This window comes from Equus quagga, chromosome 2 (assembly GCF_021613505.1).
Source record: "Equus quagga isolate Etosha38 chromosome 2, UCLA_HA_Equagga_1.0, whole genome shotgun sequence".
Classification (NCBI taxonomy): Eukaryota; Metazoa; Chordata; class Mammalia; order Perissodactyla; family Equidae; genus Equus; species Equus quagga.
In genome coordinates this window covers 134,810,671-134,830,227 of record NC_060268.1, presented here as the reverse complement: position 1 = coordinate 134,830,227, position 19,557 = coordinate 134,810,671, and the positions used below count along the sequence as shown (strand labels likewise).

The following is a 19,557-nucleotide window of genomic DNA, read 5'->3' as shown; positions in this document are numbered from 1 at the left end:
ATATCTGTTGCCAATCCTCCTCTTTTTCCTGAGGAAGATTGGCCCTCAGGTAACATCTGTGCCCATAGTCCTCCATTTTACCTGTGGGACACCTGCCACAGCATGGCCTGATGAGTGGTGTGCAGGTCCACACCCGGGATTTGAACCAGTGAACCCAGGCTGCCGAAGTGAAGCCTGCGAGCTTAACCACTACACCACTGGGCCAGTCCCAGAAGGTTCTTTTTTGTAAAGCATGATTTTTTTAAAATATATTTTTATAGATGAATACTCAGGCTAATCCAGTAGATCCAATCTTGGAATTTCTATGATTATCTATTTAAAGATAGAAGCATTAAATACTGTGTGTTTTTCAGTTGTTAGTTCTGTGAAGGTGAAAATGCTTTTACTGGGCACCCATGGATATAGGTTATGTGCTGGAAGTAGACAAAAAGGTATCCTTTTCTCATGGCGTGTTAAATGTATTTGTGCAGGTTTGCCAAAATTCTTGATGTATGAATCCATTCATTAGGTTTCCTGTTAGGGTGGGGCAAGTTTGGTAGAAATGTGATTTTGCAAGCTCTACAATTCTAACTACGTTTGTCTTCCCCTCAAAATCTCTTACCAAGATGGTGTTCGACTGGCCTGCTCAGCATGTGGAGGGGAGGTAGCAAACAGCTTTTATGGTCATCTGTCTGGCTTTGTTTTGTTGGCATTACGAAACGTAAAACATGTATGTCACACCTCCAGAAAGAAGACAAACATAATAGGCTAGTGTACAATGTGTATCTTTGATTTTTGTTTTTTAGAGTAAAAATATTCTGTACTGGGAAAAAAAAGTCTGCATGTGAAAGGGACATTTGTTTCAGGAATAAATGATGTCCCTCACATTACAAAAGGTGTTAATGCTAGACTTCAACTTTACCTAATTGAAAATAAATGAGAAGATTTATGTCATAGCATGTTTAAAGCCTATCTTGCCTGACCAAATGTTTCATACAAAAAATACAAAACTGTATTTCTCTTCTAAAACAAGGAAAAAAAAAAACCCAAAACCCAAAACACATTAAAGGGAGCATAGGGTAATGGGAAGAGTAGGAAAATGGAATTGTATTTCGGCCATACCACTAACTATGTAATTCTGTGCTAGTCCTTTAATCCATTGCATCTCAAAATTCCATATATAAAATGAGGACATGGATAATAACTTTGCAAAATGTTGTTAAGAGGACTAAATGAAATAATGTTTGTGGAAAATGTCTTGTAAAATGTGAAGCTCTCTACACACTGGTGAGTGTGAAAATGGACTCATTATGAGGCCATTTAAAAAAACCGCACAGGGTCTCATTTGATTTAGAAGTACCAAAGATCAATCATATAGGAGCTATATCATTCCCACAACTCATCCCCCACATGCTGACTGGAAGCCTTATATATATTAGCCTCCACCAATTTCTCTCTGTAAGGTGGAAAGTTTAGTATTTGAGATTTGAGGTTTTTGTTCTGCCAGCAACTTGCAATTGCCGTGTTTTTGCCCCGTCTATGGAAGTGAGCTAAACTATATGCAGAAACTAGAAGAATAAATGGACTACACACACACACAGCCCGTTTCAGAAAAATAATTCCACCTATGTTTATATTGCTTATTAAGCATCTCTAATATACAGGGCACTTAATCTTCATGACATCCTTGAGAATTAGAAGTTTCCTAGAGTATAAATGACTTCACTGTTAGCAGAGGGAGAATCAGAATTCTATCTAACCCAGAATTCTAACCCTGATCCTCTGAACTTGTGAAAATAAATACTCTGAAGTAATTTAGAGCATAGTACGCTAACTTATGTATAGATACCACTTTAAAAGGAATATAGTTTTTTTTAGAAACACCAACGACCTGCAAGGAAACCTACCAGTCAGTTCCCAGAAAAAGCTGAATTGTGAGGCTTTTCCTTAACTGGCATCACTCCTTTCATAATGGTTCCTTATCTAACAGCACAGAGGCCCGGACTCCTTGCACTGGAGTCACGAATATCCATCTCCATGCACACAATTACAGAGTATCTCCTTAGCTCTGTAAATAGTTACGTTTACCTTAACATTTCACATGACCTATAATTTACCACTTGGTAAACTCTCCTTTATGGACAAGTAGTTAACTGAGTCTCATGTGAGTGAGATAAGTGGTTAAACACGTCAGGATCGACACTGAAGGAGCGTAGTCCCTTAGCTTGTAAACATAAGCCCATGACTCCTGCAGTCAGGGACAAAATCTCACTTCCCATCACAGCATCAGTCTTAGAGGAGCCTGAAGTTTTGGTGAAAAGCATGGAAATGTTGCTGTGTCTCCATCCCCATGGTGCCTCGAACAGCAGTATGGGTAAGGAAACCCATAGTAAATGGTTTTTTAAATAATGGTAAATGATAAAACTTTTACAAGATACCTTAGTTATAATTTCTTCTAATTACTCATATATACAGGCCATCTACATGACTTAAGACAAAGCTGCAATTTTAAGGGAAACCATCCTTCATGATGGCTTCATTTGTTCCACTGTAATCACTGCCAACATTACATTGATCATCCATGAACACGCACTTTGAGATCTTGAAAATGTTTTGCAAAGATTGAAGTGTAATAAACAGGTTGGGTACTAGTGTGCATGCATAAGAGTAATAAACACCAAGATCACCACCTGACTTTTTAATCTGTAATTATACTAGTTAATATTTAGTAAGCACCCACTATGTGTTGGGCATGATGCTAAATGCTTTTACATTCACTCTCATTAACTCCTCACAATGACTTTATTAGGGAGGTACCACTATCATCCCCATTTTATAGATGAGGAAACTGAAGACCAAAAACTTCCAGTCACTTATCAGAGGTCAAATACCTAGCTAAGTATTAGTCATCTTAAATAGGAACTCATAGAGAAGGAGTCTACTTATATGTAATTAGCACTTCGTATTTATCGTTCCTTATTCATTCAGTCAAAGTAATGCTGATTACAATGCATGACATCACACTGTGTAACTGGAAGTCTAATGGGCTACAGCTCCGCTTAAAATCTGATATTAAACTCAGGTAAACTACCTTCATACTTTGTATTTTAGGAACCTCAGGTAGGTTAAAGATTGAGTAGAGCTGAAGAGAGCTCATCTTTATCAGATGACAACTTCAGGACTCACGGGGTTCTTGACAAGCTGGCCAACACCTGTGGGTCACGTGTCTATGAGTAATAGGATCTCACCACCAACATGTCACAGAAAACACGTAATCTGTGGAAAAATATGCAATAATGCAATCTCTAGTTCATTCCTTGATATTTCCTGAAGACATTTAATTATTGCTCCACTTCCTAATGAAACAAGTAGGTACTATATTGGTTTCACCTTGCGCCAGCAATGTCAGGTTGGTGAGATAAGAGTAGAAGGTCATGCAGAAAAAACACAGCCCATTTTAACAGACGATGTGATTATGAAGTTTGATGTAAATATATGGGAAATATGGGTAAGGCAGGGACTTAAGCTCCTAGTGAGTGTATCATTCTCAATTATTCCAGTAAAGAATATTCCTTGATGTTTAAATATCCACCCCTGTCTAGTGGGAGAATAAGCTATACACATAAGAACACATTAGTTTGAAAGGGATGCTTCTTTCTTTCTAATTCCTGGCCAATCCGGAATCCTTGTTGAAGACCCTGGGTCTCTCACTCCTTTCTCTAAGTTACATGGCACCTGAAGGGACAATGGCATTTGTGTGGGATGGGGACTAAAGGTGACACTCACAGGAAACAAAAAGCAGTACCTAAGTGACTTTTTTCTTGGCAGTTTTCAATTTCTCAATCCAAACAATACCTTTTTTTAATAGAAAAGGTGATATACCATCTACCGTGAATATAAATAGTTCTTCCGCTTTCTAAAGAAAGGAACCCATCACAACTGTTGTTTGTATAAGTATTACCATTTGTACTTATTATTGCTGGGCTTGATGTTTCTTCTCAGTAACATATTTGAGGTGGCTAACGGATGGGAAAAAAGCATATATATCCTGAACAATAGTTTATAAATAGAAACACATAGTCACACAAAAGACACTCTGGAATTCTCTTTAAATTTGTACTCTTGCAAATTTGTACTTGAGTATCTGGGAGATACTTAAGTGCCTTCTGAATGATAAAAGAAACATGTCCCGTATAATTTAAACTTTCAGTTTATTTTAATGTATTCCATTTTATGGTGATTTTATCAATTAAAATGGTAAACTTGGCTAACTCTATTATTCAGAACATTTGATTAGCCAGTTCATTACTTTTTTTTTTTTTGAATCAGACTTTTTTGGCCCTACCAAATATAGTGAACAACAGTAAAGATAGATAGCCTGGTTGTGAGTCTTGACCATTGGCTTGAGAGTTAGGTCACAAGAACTCCAGACTGTTATCAACACCTTGTGGGAGAATTTCCTTGGGCAAGTCAGGTTACTTCTCTCGGGGCTCAGTTTCCTCACCTGTAAAATCAAAGTGCTCAGTCTGGAGTAAAAGAGTTTACGGCAGTCTAGAGTTCCAGAGTGACTACACTATTCATGTTGAAATTACTATAAAAAGACCAAAAATATAGTCATCCCAAAAGGTGCTTCACACTTTTGTTATTATTAAAGATTCAAAAAACATATTCAGCAAGCATTGAATGAATTCCTTCCATGTACTTATTACCAAATTAAGCCGACAGTTTCATTAATTACTTACGGATGGCTCTCATTTGGCTTGGGGTTAGCATTGCCCATAAACTAAAGGACCCTCAATTACATTCAAATGTCCCATGCAATATTTGGGACATACTTATATTAAAAAATGATTAATTGTCTGAAATTCTAATGTAACTGAGTATCCTGTATTTTTATTTGCTAAATCTGGCAACCTAATGGGTCCGAAGGAGCAAGGAGAGGGGAGAAAAATTGAGTGGAAGGAAAGTAGACAGAAGTATTATTGGAATTATCCAATAGTGAATTTACTAATAAATAGGAGATAAAATAAATTAGTCAAGTAGCATTTCCCAAAGTATATTCTGTCGGACCAGCACTAAGTGAACTCTGTTAATAAAAGGGGAATAGTCCTTCATTTATTTATAAATGGTAACGTAAGTTTGGGAAATACTTTATATTTTATCCTCTTCTTAGAGAAAGCTATATTTCTTATTGCCAGACTTCTCAGGGCATTTATATGTGAAAGCAAATTATGCATTTATAAGAGGAAATAGTCTATGTTGAACTGCCCATACTTATTTGACCAGGGAGCCCTACTTTGTGATCTTAGAATACCTATCAACGATCCACAGTGTTCCACTGAACACACTTCGTGACCCCGTGTAAATAATACAAAAACAGTGTACTGCATGGATCAATCATCCCAAAGAACTTAACACGGACGCTTCCTTCTTATTAGTCAGACATGTGGGTCACTGTGGTCAATTATTCAAGGAGCAGCCATCCTGGGTTACCCCAAAACACAGATAATTGTCAGCTATCATTACACAGCACAAATATATTCATTTAAACTGCCAGTCCAGTATATACCAGCAATGCTAATTATAAAGCACTGTAATTAGCTAGGGTGGCAGAGTAGAAGCTGACTCAGTATTAGACGGCATTCTCTTAATCTAAATTTGTTGTTTGAAAAAGAACGTCACTATTTTAAAAATTAAGTACGTGCTATCATAGTTGATGTGGTATTTTTCATTTAAACACGTTACTAAATTCATCACAATTTTTAGCCACTAATTTTATCACTGAACACATTGAACTACTATCACGTTGGATTCTACAAAAGTTTTACAGTTGGGCCTCATTTGTTAATAGGCTGGTAAAACTCTTCGGATTGATTTCAACTGTTCCCCCAAATTTGCTGCCACGAAATAGTGTAACTGCCACTAAGCCTTAGGAGTCAACTCGGATCCCTTCCTTCTCCCATCCTCAAAACCAACCTGCATCAAATGCTGATTGATAATAAGAATGATAAAAGGCAGGCGTAAGTGGGTACGTAAGTAGTGGGGGAAAAAACAAGGTCTTTGGATAATTGCAAATTTAGTAATCAACTTCTAAAGAACTGAAAGAGTATTCTTAATAATTTGTCCAATGGTAATAACAACAACAATATTTACAGAATCCTTACTCCATGGTTGCAACTCTGTTCAATGATTGCATAGTTTATCTCATGTCATCTTCATCAATCCTGTGAGGGACTATTATCCTCTCCATTGTACAGATGGGAAAGTTGAGGTATAGAGAGGTTAAGTCATTTGTGCAAGATCACATCCCTAGAAAGAGGAGTTCAAGGATTAAAATTCTAAGTCTAAATTCAACCCCAAATTCATAACCTCTATACAATACTGCTGCAAAGTGGAAGGACTTACTATGAGGAGACACCACTTGTGAGTGTATTTTCTATGCTTTGCCAGAACAGACACAGACCCCACTTTAATCGGATTAAAAAGCCAGTAATTGGGTCCTCAGAGCACGTGGTTAAAGACTCAGTACAAGGAACAAACAGGCTAATGCCAAACTAAAGAAGGTGGAAAAGTCAAGCACCTCTAAAGGAAGAATTCACAGGGAACTTGACTTGATTCCATTTTTATATGTATAAGGTTGAAGCCAGAAAACATTTAGTTTTGATCACAGTGTGTTATCAAGAATGCTAAGGCCATCCTAAGTTTTCTGAAAATTTGTCCGGTATAAAAAACATTAAACTCTCATTTCTTTTAGAAACCAAAGTTTCTCTGCTGGCCCTCCTGCAAAAGAAACTCAATAGATTTGAGTTTTAAAAGGGATTGGGACCTTGATATTGTACAGGTCAGAGGAGCTAAATTTGTCTTTTTATTTGATGAGTAAGCATAACTGGATCTCTAAGGCAAAACTTGGAATTAAAACATTGTGTAGATACGAATTTCCAAATATTTTTGTTTCAGAAAAAATCTCACAAAATATTAACCATCAACGAGAGGAAAGAGTAGGAGTTTAAAATAAAAATGACTTCATTTTTACAGTGAATACATAACATTCTGACTGTGGTAGAATGTTATTTTGGGGGCCCCCAATGAACCACGCCTCCCAGTATTCCTGCCCCATGGGGAGTCCCTCTTGGGAGAGGCTGGCCCTGTCACTGGTTTAGCCAATAGAATGTGGTTGAAGAGAAGCTGCACCAGTTCTGGGCCCAAGACTTAAGAAGGCCTGGCAGCTTCTGCGTTTGCACTCCAGAGGAAGCCATCCACTCTGTCAGAAGTTGGACCACGCTGCGACTGCCATTCTTAAGAAGCCTACCCTAGCCGCATGGAGAGGCCCTGTGGATAAGAAGCCAAGCCCCAGGAAACAGCCTCAGCCGAGCTCCCAGCTGACAGCCAGCACCAACTTGCCAGCCTGGTGGGTGAAGCCATCTTGGAAGTAGATTCTCCAGCCCCAGCAGAACCACCCCAGGTTGATGCTGCGAGGAGCAGATGAGCTGTCCTCACAGAGCCTAAGTTGCAGAACTGGGTACAAATAAATGAAATGATTATTGTGTCAAGTCTCCAAGTTTTGAACTAATTTGTTCTGTAGCAATACATAAACATAATTATACCAGAATTTTTCCGTCCCTCAAAATTTATTTTGGAGGAGGCATTCATTCATTCATTTATTGGTTTTATAAAATGGTAACAACTTTGCCATGTTATAATCTTCCCCTTCCCTCAACTTTGCATTGGAGAAAGCATTCATTCTTTCAGTAAATGTTTGCCAAGTACCCCTCTTGGGGGCTGTTGGGCGCTAGATCCCCAAAGACCCAAATAGACTCAGAAGACCTCTCAGCCTAAGAGAGGAGACAAACACTCACACACGGGATCTGTTCTGTGTGCTAGAGCATTGTGCACTCAGTGCAATGGCAGCACAGAGAAGGATCAACTCATTCTGCCAGTGGCTAGGGAGGGGTTCAGAACCTTCAAGGAAATGTCCTAGAAGGAGCATCATTTGCCTTGAAGGATGAAAGGAATTCTCCTAGATAGAGAGAGGTAGGGAGGAGGGTCATTCTGTGCTGAAGGAAGAGCATTAGCAAAGTTCTGACAGTATGAAAGAATATGATAGTTTTGAGTAACTAAAGGTAGTCTCGTGTGGCTGTGGTGCAACACAAAGTAACAAAGATTGCCCAGCTGTCCAAGCAGAGGGAAGCCTTGAATGCCATTCTAATGAATTTGGCTTGAGGGCCAGGTGAAGCCATTTGAATGATTTTTTAAAAATTGTACTTGAATGAAGTGTAATTTACATACAGTAAAATATTTAACATCCTAAGTTCAATGTCTTTTAATATATGTAAATACCTGTGTGACTACCACCCAGATGAAGATGAGGCTAGCATAACACCCATGACAAAACCTGACAAGGACATCATACGCATAGACCTATATATCCTGAACATAATATTAGCAAATCCAGCAATTTAACAAAAGATAATATGTTCAGACCAAGTGGTCAGGAATGCAAGGTTGGTTTAACATTAAAAGAAATCTATAATGTAAATCACCACATTAGTAGAATAGAAAATCATATGATTATCTCAATAGATATAGATAAAACAATTGATAAAATCCAACACCCATTTATGACAAAAACTTCTTTTTTTTGAGAAAGATTAGCCCTGAGCTAACATCTGCTGCCAATCCTCCTCTTTTTGCTGAGGAAGACTGGCTCTGAGCTAACATTTGTGCCCATCTTCCTCTACTTTATATGTGGGACGCCTGTCACAGCATGGCTTGCCAAGTGGTGCTATGTCTGCACCGGGGATCTGAACTGGCAAACCCTGGGCCACCGATGTGGAATGTGCACACTTAACTGCCGCACCACTGGGCCGGCCCCATCAAAAACTTTTATTTGAGTATTTAAAGCAAAGGAAAGGCATGGCCCCATCAGTGCTCCTTAGAGTAGAAGGCTCTTTATGAAGCAGTCACAGTTGTTTGTCTTGGAATAGAGAGCTACAGTATGACATTCTCTGGGAAGAGTTTCCAGAGAAATGGGAGAAAGCAAAATCCACAGACATCCAACTCTACCATTTGAGGAGCTATGCCAAATCTGACTGCCAAATGAGCAATAGATTTCCTTCAGACCTCTTTAAGAGCTACGCAGACGAGCAGGAACTCAGACAGAGTCCATTAAAAATATGATTGCTCTACACATCCCAGGCAGCAGTGCTAGTGGATATTGCTTACATGTCTCTGAGCCTGGCTGCTCTATGCTGAAACAGAAAAGAAACAAAATAAAAAGCTTAATAGCTCAAGCCTATCGTGATGGTTCATGGCAATAGACATAACAGGTGGAAACCTGAGTCCTAGTTTTTCTGCCATTATCCGCTATGTGCCCTTTGGAAAGACAGGTTACCCCTCTGGCCTGTTTTTGCATCTATGAAATAAGTGGGTTAGACTAGATAGGCCCTGGAATCAGTTGGATCTGGGTTTCAATCCTGGCTCTATCCTTTACCATCAATGTGTCCTGTGCCTCAGTTTCTACATCTGTATTATGGAAAGAAAGCTCAAAGTGTTTCTCTGAAGATTAACTAAAATCAGGTAAATGGAGCATTTAACATATTCACTGCACATGTTGAATACTCAATAAAGGTAGATGTCATTAATGTTTTTAAGAATTAGCTATTAGGCTCTAAAATGCCATAATGATAAACAGTAGACTGGAAATACTAATTTGTTCTGACATGGAGATTGATAGGTGTTGTGGAAAGCTTTGAAATTCTGTATAACCTGCCTATCGTCACAGGTGGTACTGTAAGAAGCCTGATAATTTTAGCAGGAAGGAAAACAGAAGGGTAGATATTCTTTCATGATTTAATCTTGGTACTGTACCAATGATTTCATTACCATGTGCAAAAAAAACTATGAAGACATTTCTTATACTCTGATAAGTACTAAGTGAAAAATCTAATTAAAGGATGCGTCTATAGAATTTCCATAGAATGTAATTAATATGACAACCAGAACCCCCTATTGATTACTCTGGTGAATTTAATCAAATAGCATGTTTATCTAAGTAATCCAAACAGCCTCTGACGTCCACAGTCAGACATGTGGTTTTTGCCAGTAGTAAATAAGCTGCTCACACGAACAAAATACCCCCTGAGAGAAGTGGAAATTTAATCATCTGCATTTGCAACATAAAAAATATTGTACAGATAAATGACTGCTTTTTCCGAAAGTTGTATTCATAGTATGTATCCGAGAGTTTGAACTATTGGTTGGACCCAATATTCAAACTGGAAATATTCATGAAAGAGGTTTAAATAATATTATTTTTGGATCATGCCCCCACCATACATCTGGCACTTTCTTATTTACAGACAATCATAGCCCAAGTCATGCAGAACTTGTAATGACTACAGTTGGATTGCATTTTCTGTGGTCTTTTGAGCAGTCCTGGAAGCTTGGCTCCCCTCACTGGCCTGTACCCTTCAGTGCCCTTGGCTGCTACTCCATTGCTTACCACCTCTAATACCCACGAACTCGTTATTACCACTTCAGGAAGATACTCTGTCACCATCATGTCCACAGGGCTGAGAGCAGGATTGTGGAATCTTTTTCAAACTTCTGTCTATAGGTCTTGCTTATCTTTTTATTGGCTTGGGAGTTGGGTTTGTGGATAGGGAAGTCACTGACTCTGTCCTATACTCAGAGGCAAGCGTGCTTTCTTCAGGCCCTCTGTTTCTTCTACAGGCTGTCTAGAAGGCTCTCTAGGGGCTTTCTTCTAGGGGCAGCTGTCACTCTCAGAAAGCCCGGAGACTTCCCAATTACTTCAGTTGGTCCTCTGTTGATGTTCAAGAGGCACTGTGCCATGCCATACAAATCACACTCAAAATGGAGAGCCCACACCAACATCATCTGGAGAATGTAGAAAACCTTATATTCAATAAAAATATATACAACAGTGAGGCAAAAGTCAGCATGGAACTGCCTGACAGAGTTTTAAAGAAGATTAGGGGAGTGAAAGCCCTGCCTAGAATAACAGTGTCACTGGAAAGAAAGTGCTCTTCCTGGCAGGCAGTGTGGTTTTGGAGCTGGATGCACCTGGATCAGAACCCTGGCTGCACCACGCACTAGCTGTGTGATTCTGGGTGCACTATTCAGCCTTGCTGGGGCTCTGCTTCCTCCTCTTTGAAAAGGAGACCTGTGCACTGAGTTCGTTGCCTTGCACATAATATAGCACCATTGTGCGTATGTTATATCAGCATATAAAGTAGGTTGCCTTATATAATAAAATGAATGCCCCAATGTGGTCAATACAGCCTCACTAGGAATGTCCGGTTGATCTAGAGTCAGAGAGTGAGGAGACCTTGCCTGAGAAAAAGCTCAGCAATTTGCTAGCTATGTGACCTTGGGAAACTCCCCCCAAGCTCTCTAATTCTTAGAAATGTCTGGAATGGACTTAACTACACCCACCTAGGATCAGCATATAGTTCAAATGCATTAGTGTGTGTGGAAGTGCTTTTACAAGCTGTAAAGTCTAAGCAAGATAGGTTATTACTCTATTACTATCTTATTGCAATGCTATTAATGATTGTTTATAACTTTTTAAAGGAACTGGCCATTTTTCTGCACCTGAGATCCCATGGTAGGACTATCGTGAGTAGAAACTTTCAAAATGAGCCACGTGGTAGAAACGGTCTGCTAATTAGATGAACTGAGTGGTCCGTAGTTCTTGTTGGAACTAACATTAAAAGCATCTGGTTATCTCTGCCCTCCAATATAAGCCTTCCAGCAGAAAAAGAGACACTTTCCTACAACAGATAATATATCAAAATATACACAAAGATTATTTTCCTTTTGAATATAAGCACACAGAAATGGCAAGGAGAGAAGAATGATTAATGTTTAACAGTAGCCATTTTATAGGCTCATCTCAAGCTACAAATGCAAAACAAAGTCAAGAGTCCAAATTGGTTCTTGTATGTACTTTTTCTACAAGCATTTTTTTTTTTTTTTCGCCTTTTAGGGGACATTTCCACATCCTCAGGAAGAAGTGAATTATACTGTGTTTTCTCTCCCCCTTATAAAATGTCTAGGTCTTTTTCAAAGTCATAATTTTCTGTTTTCTTCTAAAGAAGTTTTCCACTTGACAAGTGCTTAGATGCTTATCTGTCCTTTGATAAAATCTTAAGATGATTTAATGCAGTCCTGGAATTAACAGTTGGCTTAGTCAATTCTTGGCAAATAGATATAGTTTGAAAAAATGCTATAGTTCCTGGTCCAATTGTAACAATTTTGTCCCCTTCCTGGGTTAGTCCTGGCTTCATAAACATAACCTGTACACTGACAATACTATGATTTTGCTACTTTAACTTTTCAAAGCAGTGTCACTTAAACTACTCACTAGTTTCAATATCCTTAAACGAATGATGTGTCACTCCTCATCTGGGGTTAGACCATCATAAATGATTACCAGCAGGATTGTTAGGACTGAAAGTCCATTTTCTGATATCTCAATAAAGTCTTGTTTGTAATGCAGACCATGGCTAAGATGTGATGCCAGAATTCTCCCAGGAAGTATTGCAAATTATATATATTTCCAGCTAAAGCGATTTGCATAAACAAGCAATCACATAAACCACACCATTTGGTTTGACCAAAAGTTATGGCCGGAATGTTCTCAGAACCACTCATTGCTACACAGGTAGACAGTTTTCATTACCTTCTGCTCCATACAGAAAACCCAAATGGCTCAGCAAATATTGACTGAATTCTAATTCTGACATCATTAATCTTTTCCTTCACATACTTGAGGTTTGCATCTTGCTCCCAGTTTCACAAGATGAAAGTGAATAAAGAAGTTTAATCAGCAAATAATCCAAATACAATAAAAGAGACCCCAGAAGATAAATTCACAGGTATTACAAGAGGCTTTTAGGGCAACTTTGCAAAAAGCCTCTTTTGAAAGTTGCACCCTTTGCATAAAAATGTCTCTGAACAGAATAAAATATTTAAACAGCAACATTAATTAAAAAAGAAAACCTCAGCATTAGAAAAGACCATACTCAGGCTCCTCTTTCCTATTTAGGAAGCTTCCTGTGGTTCGTCATCACCTTTTAAATATAAAGTTGTGTGTCTTGTTGGAACAGGACAAGGATTTCAGACCTGTGGGCCTCCAAAAGAAACCCAGAATGTTTGTAAAAGGGGCAAGGAGTTTTATGTTACATTGTTACCAAAGTTCACAACGAATCGGGTCCATTCCAGTGTCATCCTTCCCTGTGTCCTGACACTGAGCATCGCTTCTTAAATTGTAAGCTGCCTGCGGTAGTTTCTTTGTTCTGCCCATTACCAAATGTAGCATCTAATATAATGGTTCTTACACATTAGGTAACTCTCGAGTGAATAAATGAATGAATGAAAAGGCATTCAGTAATTCTATGGGTTGTTTCAACCCAACTAAAGGAAGAAATTTTGATTTCTTTGCCTTGACATATTATTTTTTCCCAACTGTCTCACACCATTCTCTGCTCCAAAATGCGTGAAAAATGCATGAAAAGGACCAACTAGGGTGCGTGTGTGTGTGTGTTAAATGATATGCACAAACATAAAAATAGGATCTTCACTTAATGTTCTTTCACTCTTTGTAAAAATATACCTCATACAGTGCACTTTTCTAATATTTAATTATTTTGCTAGTTAGGTACTTAGAAATAAACATACCACTGCCAGCTTGTTTACAGAAGACAGATCTGTGTGAAATGATAGAGGGACTGGACTGAAGGTTGACGCCAGACAGAATAAGAGATGACTGAAAATCCTTTCCTGTGTTTTGGGCCACCGCTGCCCTCTAGGGGACACGTGGAAAATAAGCAAAGTCTCAGGCTTCTGCTACAAATTGGAGAAGATCTTGGAAAATCATCTCGTCTATCCAACTTTTATTAAAGAAGCCTTAATTAAAAATTAAGTCAAACTACTTCAAGGATAGCTATATAATCCTAAAAAGTCTTTGCAGTGAATTCTTTTCCAGGGTCATCTAATTTAAAGTCACTCTCAGCAGATAGAAAGCTCTTTATTTTGTCTATCCTAATTTCTCTGCAGCTTTCAAAACATGTTATTTCTTGTCCTGTTAAGGAACAGCTACTTACTATGACTAATGTGTTAGTCACTGTTTACACTTCCAGCTTTTAGCTTTCCAATGCTCCAGAAATCAGAAACCCCAGCTCCTTCAGTCTTTCTTTATAAAGTCACTTTGGAAAAAGAAAAATATGCAAACATTTCCAAAGTTGCCAAATTATTGTTTATTTCTGGACAAAGAAGCTTCACTAATTCAAAGTGGAGAACAAAGATCAACTTGTGATTTTACATGGCAGATCCAATTTAAAATTCCCTCAGGTCATTCAACCTTCTTTATATAAAAGTTGAAAAATTAAGGGTAATATCTATTGTAATCCTACTTTATAGGCAGAAATTAATTTGCTCTTTCATTTCTAAAATATTAAAGGAGAATTTAAATGATTAATATTAAAATGAATTTTCTGGAAGTAAATATTTTGCCTTTAGAGAGAATTCCTTGATTTAGGGTGGTATTGCGGAAGAATTACTTGTAAAACATCTATCCATTTAACATTTGTTAAGTATCCATTACTCATAAGATGCTATATTAGGGGTCCTAAGTGTACAAAGAAACTTACCATTCAAGAGAAAAGATAGTTCATATTATAGTATCACATATTGCTCTGTATTATATTTAATTTTATTCAACAAGTATTATTGAAATGCTTAGTTTTTATGTCCATTATTTCCTAGACTTCAAGTATCTTGAGAATAGGGAATTTATTTTGCGCATCTTTGTATCACCAGATCTTGGATGATTTAACTTCACAAGCCTAGTAATAGTCCTTTAAGTGTGAGTTATTTTTCTCAATTTATAGAGGAAGTAAATTTTTCAGCAGTTTTTAAGCTAGCATGTGTAGAGATTTAAACGCAGTGTGTTTCTATCCTTGACATTACGATTTCTCCCTGTGGATGTGCCTAGCGTAGTGCCTGGCACATGGTAGGTGTTCAATCAGTATTTATAACAGAAGTAATTGGCATGCTTTTCCTAAGTGGTGTGTTCTTTGCTTTCATTTTGGTGTGTCAAGTGCCTCAAACAGTATTTGGTACGTAAAAGGTCATGAATAATTAATTGTTGAATGAATGAATGAATGCAGATTTCTTGGGAAGTCTCTTTTGAGTATTTTTCTACTAATTTATTTCTTACAATATATACATCATGGCAAAATAAAGTCTTAAGACTAAATAAGACAAGTATTTTATGAGGTGTAGTATTGATGGTTGTCTCTAACCAACTATCCTGGAATTCATTTTCAGCTAAACTCATCTGGTAGGTCATTGACCTGCCTTCTTGGCAATTTCATTGTCCAAAAATTTGAGGAAATGAATGGAGGAACTGAAATTAAGAGACAAAATCAAATTCTAACTCATTAGGGGGAAGTGATTGGCCATGTGGAAGTAACAGGAATCTTACAGAACAATAAAAATACAGTTTTAAAAACTGTGATGGGGATAGAAGGTCTGAAAAATATTAGACAAACATGGCAAATTTATGAGAACAAATTTTTAAAATTTCAGGGAACAGATTAGAAGAATTCTATAGCATAAGAATTTGAAAAGGAAAATGCCTTGAAAATACTGAGAAGTTTTCAAAAATTCTAAACATACCCCAAAACTCTTAATATCAGTTTTCTCTGGTTTTAGGATTATGAGTAATTTAAATTTTACTTCTCTATATTTTTAACCTGTCTATAAAGTGGTTATCCGATGAGCAAAACAATTCTGATTAAATTATAATTTAAAAAGTAAAACAAAGTTTAGTTTAAAACAAGCAGTTTCTACCATGTGGAATTTAGTTGCACATAATTCTGAAGTGAAAGAAAGTTGGAAACTATAAAGAAGAAATCACAGTGGTGGTTTTTATGTGACCTTCTTTCCAGTTTCTGGGCATCTCTGCTTTAAATGTTCCATTTATCACTTCATTCATTGAGCTTATGTTTGTTGAGAAACTTCCACATAGCAGCACGGTTCCAGGCACTGGGGACACCAATGTGAACAAGACAAAGTCCTTGTTCCCAGAGGGCTTATAGTCTAGTAGGGGAGAAAGACTTTAAATAAACACAACGTGTCTTTTATTCCAGGCAGCAATGGTGCTTTTAAGAAAAATAAGGCAGTCTAGGGGAGAGGGAGCGATGGCGGCGTGCTTGCTTCAGACAGGCGGTCAGAGAAGTCCTCTTTGAGAAGGCAGCAGCTCAGAGGCTTGAATGCTATGAATTGGCCTTGGGAGAATTGAGGTGAAGAGTTGTTTGGGCAAGGAAATAGCAAATACAAAGGAAAACGCCCAAATGATCCGAGACCAATTGAAAAAAAATCTCGGGATACACGTTTTTGTTTGTCTGCTTTTTAAGTTCAAGGAGCACAATGTTCCAATAAAAAATGGACTTATAGCTTAAAAATGATGGTCACACTGATGGATGAGAAGGAGGACAGAATTGTAAGATTTCTATTTTCTTTGTCTATGTCAAGGAGAGTGATCTTTTGAATGGAAACAACAGACTATTATTGCTAAGAGGGAAGAGAAGATGAATAAAAGAGAATGTAAGAGGATACCTACATTTTAAATGCCTTCAAGGATTCTGGTTGGTGCGAGCTGTGTCCCTGAGTATCCATTTTTTTCACCTCTTAGAAATGATTGCAACCCTGGAGCAAAGAGACAACGTTGGTGTGTTTCTAGTTCTTTTGAGTAATCTCAATTAATTATCAGGATTTATTGAAACATGAGATTTGGCCATCAGCATCTTCTACTTGTTGTCTTTAAAAGCTATTCCACCTGAAATTCTCCTGTCCTTCTGTCTTAAATTTTTCTAAGGTGGCTGGTGAAAGAAAGGTGCAGGTTATACTAAGTTAGTGGAAGAGAGGCTAGGTCCTAAGAGAATTTGGTCCTGGAGGAAAGAAGAGGGAGCAGAGGGACTCCAGTGCTAGAGGCACAGAGGGATGAGGCCTCGGGACTGAACTGGAAACCTTCTCCCTTTCTACTCCTCCACACCACTACTTGACATTCCTCTTATGTTCTTTAATGCCCCTACACTTTTCTCTCCTTCCTGCCTAAACCAAACGCCTCAAATATGGCGCCGTCTGAGCCTCAGCAGGAAAACCAGTGCCCAAACTGTCTCTAGGTGAAATGTGAATAATCTTTCTGGAAACCTGGGGAATGTCATTTACAACCACAGGAAGGTAACTCGGAAGGGTGTTAAATAGGTGTGGCACGTGGTGACATGTGGGACTGTCCCTTTGTCCAATTCAAAATTCTAATGTGGTGTATAAGTGAATTTTGTCTCCAGACATATATGATTCCTATTATAGAGTTTTAAAACATGAACATAAGCACCAAAACACCAAATTTTTAGTGTTTTGATTCTTAAAAAATAGCAAGATACCTCTTATGCTCTTGACACTGTGCTAGGTTCTAGGGACAATGGGTAAGCTGAGGTCCCTACTGCAAATGAAACCTGCAGAACTAATGCTGAACATCTGGGAGGAACTGCAGAAAGCAGGAGAGACGTAGACAGACAAAGGATTGGAAGATGTGGATTTGACTTTCAAAATGGGATAGAGGTGGTTTCTCAAAACCTATATATCAGTGAGCCTCAAGTCAACCATTGTAAGGCACACAACCAGGCTCCAAATGATTCACCAAGGAAGAGATCATGTAGTTGAATATCACTTCATTCTCTGAAAGGGTTACTGGGCTAACCAACGGGTAATTAACATATCTGGACTTCTACAGGATATTTGCCAAGGCATCACACAGCATCCTAGTGGCTGAGATGAAGAACTATGAGCTAGAAATCAAGGGTGTTGGCAACTTGTTGAATGGTCATATCCAGAGAATAGCAATGAATGACCAATGGCTGTCTGGAAGGACATTTCTAATGGTGATACCCCTGTCCTGTTATTGCCAATATGTTTTTTAAAATCAGGTATTAGAAGAAATAGAAAGTATGCTAGTCAGATTTACTGATGACACAAGTTAAAATTTCACTTAGTGAATGAGTGACATGACAGAATTAGAATACACTTTCCATTCCAAATGAAAAAAAATTGAAATTGGTGGAATGGAAAACATTTGATAAGCTAACATTAATGGAAATAAATGCGAAGTCTAGGAGGGTCCAAAACAATAGGATAAAAACTCAACTATACAGGTAGAGGATGGGGTGAATGTGACTTGGTTTAGATATTTGAGAAGCACTTAGGAATTTCAAGTGTCCTTTGATATAGTTGCCACAAAAGCAAATTCAGTGTTAAGAGAAAGTCAGTGCTTGGAATAAGGCTATTGCTAAATTGTGTTTTATCCAGTACAGGTCACGTTGTACTCTGAGTTTGCAGAATGTTAAAAAATTGGAGTGTGGTCAGAGGAAAGAGACTAGAGCACTGAAGGAAGGAAACCAGAGAGAATGAGGAAGTATTGGAAAGGAACTTATTAGTATCAAAGAGGAAGTAAACATTTCATTAGTCGGAAAGGTTACATCTAGGACCAATAAGTGGAATTTACAGAAAGACACATTATAGTTCAATTTAAGGACTTTGTATCAACTAGAACAGTCTGATATTGAGAGGCCAAGAAATTCCTCTCATTAGGGGTTTTCATCATCGCTTCTGTCATCAGAAGAGTATAGGATCATCATTCATGACCTTTAAGGTCTCTTCCGACCTTGAGAGTCTTTAGTTCTAGAGTTCTTTACTAACCATTTATTGTACAATGACATTGACTTAGCATTTTTGGTCACTTTTAGGCTGTGCTTTTAGGAGTTGTGGAAATGGAGTAATAGAAGCCTTATAATCCCTCCCCGCATCCCAAAGTGAAAGCACTAGAGAGCAGACTACAGCACTTCAGACAGATTTACCCATCTCAGTTCTCAGGTCAGCAAGGAAAGAATTGGCAAACTGAGGCAACTGCTTAATGGATACACACAAGGCCAAGTGGGTAAAACCATCATCCAGAAACTGCGTTTCCAGTGTTGTCTCCAATTCTATCTGGTAGAGGGATCATTCAGTGTTACAGGTGAAGCTTGCTATCTGTCATTTAGCAGAATGTCATTATGATCAGTGATCATTTGCCTGTAATAGTCAATATTAACTTTTCTCTCAGTGCTATAATAAAAAAAATGGGTTGTTATTGTTGACAGTTCTATTCCAATCATGCTCAATGAATAAAAAATGCTTCCTAGTTTTGAGTACAGTGGGGTTTAGGTGATATGAGTAATAGTCACAGCTTCTATTTGGCACAACTGAACGCTGCCCACTTTAGTTTGTATAAATCCACTATTTCAACCATAAGACATTCAAGAGTCAAGTAATAGTAATGATAACATATTTTTTTTTTCCATTTTAGCACCTTATATCAATAGTTGCTGATCAATATAATTCAGATCTGTATTGAATATTAATTCTATATTTCATGGCTCGTGGTAATTGTATTAAGTTCAATGCTGCACATTTACGTGAGGAACTAATAAACTTTTGATAAAAATAGTTCACTAT

The 19,557-nt window shown here is 37.9% G+C and overlaps 1 protein-coding gene and 1 long non-coding RNA gene across 4 annotated transcripts in view; one reads left to right on the top strand and one right to left on the bottom strand.

Moving 5' to 3' along the window:
* The window catches only part of RHOBTB1 (Rho related BTB domain containing 1), a 117,389-nt gene that overhangs the window by 68,784 nt on the left and 29,048 nt on the right, over positions 1–19,557 (bottom strand). The gene's annotated exons all lie outside the window — the stretch shown is intronic.
* Positions 2,241–19,557, top strand: part of LOC124235347 (uncharacterized) — a 44,521-nt gene continuing 27,204 nt past the window's right edge. The window contains exon 1 of the long non-coding RNA XR_006887451.1: positions 2,241–2,353. This is a non-coding gene — a long non-coding RNA (uncharacterized LOC124235347). The remainder of the gene's footprint in view (positions 2,354–19,557) is intronic.